Raw genomic sequence first — 7673 nt, forward strand, 5'->3', positions numbered from 1 at the left:
TCAAAAGGGGTAGGTTGGAGAGAGAGGGAAGGGAAGACAACTATTATTACACACTAGAAGAGGAGGACAACAGCCCCTAAAAAAGAGGGAGGAGAAATGGTGCAGAAGGTCTAGGGGAAGGGAGGAAGAAATAAGGGAGGAGGATAAGGAATGGAGGAGGGATATCTAGAGCATAAGAAAGGATAAGGGTATACAGAACTGAAGGCATAAAAAATTCACCCAAGAATGAGTCCACTGTGCCCACGGGAAAGGGCCCCTTGGGCTCAGTGCTCTTGCCCTTTGCGACAATAGCCTACAACATTGACCACTGATTGTGGACTCTAGGGACAAAGTTCCAATTGACTTCAATAGGTCCAGGTGTTTGCCCCATGAGTCTGGTTTTCCAAAGTGCACTGAAATCAGCAGGAGCTGGAAAAGCCTGGAGCCTACGAAAATTAGCCACCCAGTTAGAGACAGGGCACCAAAACACAAAAGACTCCTAGATCTGGCACCACCTTTGCACATCTTGTCTTATGGAGTTTTGCCCCTGCATTGGATATTGGAAGGATTTGGCCCAGAGTGAAGGTTGATGAAGGTAGCAACAAGCCTATGGGAAGCAGTGCTGGGCCTGCCACTCCCCGTTTTGACAGACGTAGGCAGGTGAGGGAGGCAGGGTGAAAGGGTAGTTTCCTTCCCACCTCCTTTTCTCTCTTTCTATCACGGGAGTCACAGGTGGGAGGAGGAAGAGCCTTATACGGAAGTCAAGTCTGGGCAGCTCAGCCTGGGTAAAACCTCGGAAACATAAAGGAGGGGGAAAATAAAACAGGTTTGGTTAGAGCACAGAAGATACCATCAGTTTCTCCTTCCTTCTGCCTCAGCCAGAAGACCTGCCCCAGACGCAACTCCTGTCAGCAGATCTTGGTAGGGAGACGGAGAGATTCTTCTCTTCACCAATTCACTATGAAGGTAAGAAAAAGAAACCACTCAGCAACTCAAGTAACTTGCATTCAGTCTCTCTGGACTGTACATGCCTTTGAAACACAGCACCTTTTAAAATCTCATCCTTTTCACATTTGTGCTCCAAACCCTTCTAAACCGCAACAATCAGCTTTTAATACACTCAGCAAATCTAGTGCCTCTTCTCAGTGAATGACCTGTTTCCCCATATGAAACTGACTACGCAAAGTCACTCTGTCATGTTGGTTTCACGGTTCCCCATGGCGCCTGCAAGTTGCACAAGTTGCACTGATTAGTTTTGGTTATAGAGTTCATTTATGTTTAGCTGCTGTCAACTTTAGAGTACTGCTGAGCAAATGTGAGGAAAAAAGTGCGGAAAGAAAGTAACGTATTCCACTGAGAAAGATACATTTGCTTGAGTTAAAGGAGAGCTTAACCAGGATCCAGAACCTCAGCTTGTAAAAATAAGTATAGTTCTTATGTCTAGTATAAATCAGGTAGTACACTGATTTGTAGTAGCAGGAAGCAGGGCCCTCCATGCATTACAAAGTCCAGCGAAACATTGTGTTTGCTTAATTAACTGCTTGCTTAACTAGTATTTGCTTCACAAAAAGTAAAGTTACATGCCCTGCTAAATTGGAAAATAAAAGAAAAGATAAGGCTTTTTTTTAAATCCCAAATAACTCTTGTAGTCTCCTAGGGAGACCAGAACATTTGGCAAACATTCAATCATAGAATCATAAAAAATGAGGGTTGGAAGGGACCTCAGGAGGTCACATCTAGTCCAACCCCTGCTCAGAGCAGGATCATCCCCAACTAAATCATCCTAGCCAAAGCTTTGTCTACCTGGGTTTTGAAAATCATATCATGTACCAATGCAATTGAAGTTTCCTGAGAGTTTTAAATGTCTCTAGGCCAGGGTAAAGGTGCAGAGTTATAGGGCATTTGTACATGACACTTTAAAGCAGGTTAAGCGCCCTTTTGCACAGCATTAATTGTGCTGTTGTTTGCACATTTGGTGGGGTATTGCACGTTAATTGCACTGCTGTTCATTTATTTGGCGGCCTAATGAGCCTTAAGTGACTTTGGGATGCAGCAAATGACTTTGGGATGCAACAAACTAAAACACCTCTGAGGTGTTTTAGTTTCCTACCTTACAGCTGTGAAGGGAAGCACCGGGCCCCATGCAGCTCAGGGGCTGTGCAAGCAGCCCCTGGAGGCAGCCGGGCAGCAGCCCGTGAAGGCAGGCTCTGCTAAAGGGGGTGGGGAAAAAAATGGCGAGCCTGATCTTTTTGGTTTTTTTCCCCTGGAGCCTTCCTGCCTGCCTGAGCTAAGTGGGGGCCCGGTGCTTCCCTCTGAGGCTGTGGCACCCCCTGGGACTGCCCGAGTTGGGTACCTACGGGCAGGTGCCACCTGGGGGCCACTGCCACTGCTTCAGAGGGAAGCACCAGCCCCCCGCCCCTGCAGCTCAGGGACAGCTCAGCCCACCAGCCCCTCACTCTCCTTTCCCCACCACCGGAGAGGCAGGTAAGGATCAGGTGTGTACACGATGCAGGGGTTTAATTCTCCCTAAATTGAAGCAGTTTTTTTTTTAAAACACCACTTCAATCTAGGGAGAATTAAACCCCCGCATCATGTACAAATGCCCATAGGATATTTGTTACAAATGATTCTGGAAGACCAGTAACTTAGTTACTCCACCACATAGGGATAAGTTTGGATGCCCAGGGCACAGGAGCAGCAGCGATTTCTGGGTGCTGCTGTGATTTTTGTTTTTTGTTTTTTTGCCTGGTTGCTGCCACAGTTGCGATAATGATCTCACAGATGCTAGCAGTAGCTGCTCCCCCCACAGTTAGCCAGTGCTGGGGGTGATTGCCCCTTTCAGCTCACCCTAGTTATACTACTGTTGTTACTGTTAAGGCAAATGCCACCCCAAGACAGCTGCCAATGGAGTTAAATTAAAAAAGGTACTTGCTCCCAAATTCTTTACTCCATCAGTAGCTCTTTATCACATGAGCAGTTGCAGGGTACTAGCCACATGAGCTCTGTAGCATTTAGCATGGTGATGGAGCCTACTAGTGTTGGCACAGGCTGGGAGTAGATATGCTAATAATACCATAGGTCCATCACATAGGAAAGCAGGGCATGATCTCTTCTTGTTGAGGGCCCATCCTTTGTGGAGACTGATGTTTCAGAACACTGTACTTCAGGCCAATGCAGATTAAAGTGAGGCTGGGGAGCAGTGAAGTGGAGCAGGGGACTGGGGATTAGATATTTCTTTACCCTTTGTCCTCTAGGGCAGTGGTCTCCAAACTTTTTTGATCACACACCCCTATAAGTAAGAAATTTTTGAGCATGCACCCCCAATATATGTATATTTGGATTCGTTCACCCCATCAGTAAAAAATTTTTGAGCATGCACCCGCAATATATGTATATTTATATAAATATACATCTAAATAGAAGTTCTAATATTTTCTTTCTGCACCCCAATGGATTGTCTTGTGCACCCCCTGGGGTGCGTGCACCCCACTTTGGAGACCATTGCTCTAGGGAGCTGATTAGCTGTTCTCCCAACACAGGGAAGAGGTACAACAGCTCCTTCCTCCATACTTAGTGAATTCAGAGTTGTTGCTAAAGCTGTTTGAATTCAAGCACATTGCCAGCACACCAGACCAATTCCATAATCCTTTTCTGGCTACCTCCTTCTGTTTCAGCCCCATGACACAGCCATAGACTAGCTTAAATTATTCTCTGAAAATTTCTCGTGTAAAGAGAATGCCTGCAAAGCGTACATAATAATTTTTATGCCCACCCACTCCTGGATGTGGTTCCCTGGTACATAAGGGGTGCATCTACATGTTCATTAATGCACGGTGGTTACTGTGCATTAAATTTAGTATTTGTATAATCAAGTACTAAATAATGCGCAGTAAGCTTTTTAGTGATGGTACTGCGCAGTAGCCTAACAATACTGTGCAGTAGCATATCAGTACTGTTTGTGCTGTGACTTGCGTAGATGCACCCAGGGTGTATCAGGGCATCCCCACATCCTAGCAATTGATGACTCCTAAAGTGACCCTTTTAGACAGCTGGAATAAGTTACAGAAGTTAAAGAACTGCTCTGATGCATGCTGGTGATTGAGGCTGGTTCATATCCAGCTGCACTATCCAATGCCTTAAAGCAACCTTGGCCATGAGTTAAGCCTAGCTAGGCTGACTTGTAGAACTGGCCCACAGTAGCTTCACACTGCCACATACTAGAGCTGGTGAAATAAAATGCTCAAATAATAGTTTATATGATGATTTTTTCCCCCACAACTGATGGTTGAATAAATGATTTGTGAATCTTATTTTCCTCACTAACCAGCCATCTCAAGAGGGGTTCAGATACAGCATTTGTCAATTGTTTTCAGCAATCTCTGAATAATTTATTCGTAAATACACTTTTTTCATTATTCCACCATTGCTGCTGTACATAAAGTTATCTTTAATGCCTACTGAATATGCAAATATGCTATGTGGCCAACTTACTGACGACGTGGAATGAGAGTTAAACAGATACTGTCAAGCCGCTGAGGTTTCACAAGATGTCTTTTACCTTGAATGATACATACTAGCATAGGATATGTTCCAGTCATTCTACTAGAGACTGGGTTTTAGTTTTGGTGCTTAACTGGTATTTTTAAATGTAATGACTCTTTCTTCTCATTATTATTACATATTATTGTTGTAGCACGTTCTGACGTCCTCTTCAGGGACTAGGATTTCATTGCATTAGACCAATGATTTTCAGCCTTTTTAGAGTCAATGGTCCCTGCCCCATATATTTTCAGAACTCAGGAACACTTCAGATGAGAACCACTGTTGTACTGCCTCCCCTTACCTCTGTGGTTCTCAATTGGGGTGCTGCGGCTGCCACTGCAGTCAGGTGGAACTGCCCCACACACCTTTCATGGAGCCAGATTGGGAGGCAGCTGCAGCAGGAGTAGGCAATTCTGCCCCAGCCCTTCCTCGATCTAGCCTCATATTCTCCTCCAAGAAAGAAAGGCACTCAGAATAGTTCCACCTGGGTGCAGTGGTGGTGGTGGAGCAGCAGATGAATGCACAGATAAATCTCCAGGCTGCAGCACTATTGCCACTGCTTCCAAGTAAAATGATCTGGCATGACTCTTTTTCCTGGAGAAGCACACAGGGCCAGACTGGGAAGGGCTGTGGCAGGAGCAGGTGCTCCTGCCTGCAGTAGGTGGAGAAACACTGTGTTGGATACCAGACAAATACAGGGGGAAATGACAGTTCTTCCTCCTAGAACGTCACAATATAAGCATATAAACAGGTTTGTGTAGACTCTACATAGAAGGACCTGTGATGTGCCTGGTGAATGTGCAGTTGTGTTTAAGAGGGTGCTATATACTCATTTACTCCCGCTCCCTCTAGGCACTGGATTTACAACCCAGTTCTGATACCCTGTTCCAGGCGAGCACAGCCTTTAGACAAACTACAATTCCTCCGGTTGATAATAGGTGAATTTTATTGATACACAGTAATAGGAAATAAGAGTAATGCAGGCAAAGCAAGCAAGATGACTACAAAATACATTACCCGAATTCCCCAGTGCCCAGAATATACACAATGGCAAGTGATGCATCCGGCTGGTATGTAAATGCCACCTTGAGGTTCTTTGCTTGAATGGCTGATGTCAGCACCCTTGGAGGTTGGGGACTAATGCCCACTTGTTGTTCTGAAAACTGCTTTTGTATTCTTTCTCCTCTGATGACTTTTCATTTCCGGATACCATTGATTGATTTCCATGTGGCTATGCTGTCCACATTCTGTTTTGTCAGCCAAGATCCTATCTTCATAAACCCATCACATGCACACATCTTCATTTGGCCATTTAATTCCAAAACAGAAATTCCAAGTGTTTTTGCAAGTGGGTACTGTAGCCCTGGAGCCAGGCCTATCTCGATTATGAAAATAAAGTTTGGATGTTTTAAATTTCCCAGGATGTGTATGTCTGTTGGCCTCAGACACCCTGTCTAATTCCAAGCTATGAAAATGCATGACAAACAGGCTTTTAGAAATCAATTAACCCTTGCCATTCCTCTAGACCATTGTTTTAATGCAATATCTACTTTATCTACAAGCCAATTCCTAAAAGCAATCCTCTAAATATCATTATCTAGCCATCACTCCTCTGGTTCTTTCTCCAGGGCAGTTGAGATCTGCCCAGTAAAGGAGTTTCCATTGGAGGCCTGAGCTTCCTTGTAGGGTGAAGGGTTATTTAGTAGGTGTGTATCCCCTCATGTAGTGCAGAAAGGATCTCCATGTCAAAACTGCTGTACAGAAGTATGCATGAGATGTACATTAAATAGAAAAGGATGTGGATAAACTGGGGCAGAGGCAGAGGCAGAGGCAGGGGCAGGAGCAGGGGCAGGGGCTAGGTTGGAAGGTGTGCTCTAGTGAAGTTTGCCTTGTTCTTCCTGCTGTAGAGAAATCATTCTAGAGACTGTGTGGGCAACACAAGCCATTATGGCTAGAGCAGCCACTGTATAATGGATCTGCATTGCAGGGCAAGAGTGCCCTCCCTATCCCTCTGCACCCAGTGCAACTACCATATTTTCTTGTATACAACACACAAGTTTTCCCCAAAAACCTGCTGCTTTTTTAAATTGGAGTGTGTATTATATGATAGAAATATAATAAAAGCAGCTTTTGCCACTTACTGGGTAAAACCAATGTAAAATCTGCAGGGAGCAGAACAAGAGCAGGCCTCACTCCCTAGCAGCTGCTACTCAGTTACTTGCTATAAGGAAAGACCTTTTTTTCTTCACAATGCCTTTCAAAAACAAGATGCATATTATATTCCGTGCCATGTTGTATACAAGAAAATACAGTATTCTGCCTGGGTAAAGGGGGTGGATTTAGCCCCACTGAACACAAACTTTATCAGGTTTGCTGCTAAGTCCTTCTAGATAGACAGATTTTAGGGGGAAGCATTTAGGATCCCCAGGGCATTTCCCCCCACTCTCAGAGAGGAAAGGTAGGTGCAAACTAGTCGGGGGCAAATGTAAATGACCAAGAGGTGATCATTACAGTCCTTCCCTTAATGTAAGGATATATTATGAGCCATGGGGCATCACCTTCCCAGTCACATGCCACAAACAGTTAGGATGGAGCTAATAATCACCAAAGCTGCAGAAGGAGATCAGGATGACTCCCTGCAGTAATGTTCTGATACCCTAGGAGGGTGCCAAAGAGAGAAAGTGTGCCAGAAAGAGGGTGGAGCAAAAGGTAACTACCCAGGGAACTCCTGAGTGAAGAAAGCAAGGCAGATCCTAAATTACCCTTTCCTCTAAAGACTTCCCGTTATCACTGATATTGTGGTAGCAACAAGAGGATATAAGTGTGGACTTACCACCTGTGTTTGAACCACCATGGGTGCATCTACACATGATGCTATGTTGCCATAGCAATGCGCTATGGTGACATAGCATCTGCAGGCAAAGACTGTGACACTGCCACTACATCGCCATAGTAATGCAATCCCTCGGTATAGGGTGTTGCTATGGTGACACAGTGGCTAAAAATAACTGCACCGCCAGCATGGCACAGTACAGGCTGCTTTCAAAAGGAAGTATTAAATGATGATGAAGTAACAAAGGCACCATAGGGGCACATATAGACACACCCCATATCATCTAACCCTGCTAAAAGAACATGGTTGCTCACATACC

The sequence above is a fragment of the Gavialis gangeticus genome, unplaced genomic scaffold, assembly GCF_001723915.1.
Source record: "Gavialis gangeticus isolate Ggan-Ray unplaced genomic scaffold, GavGan_comp1, whole genome shotgun sequence".
Classification (NCBI taxonomy): Eukaryota; Metazoa; Chordata; order Crocodylia; family Gavialidae; genus Gavialis; species Gavialis gangeticus.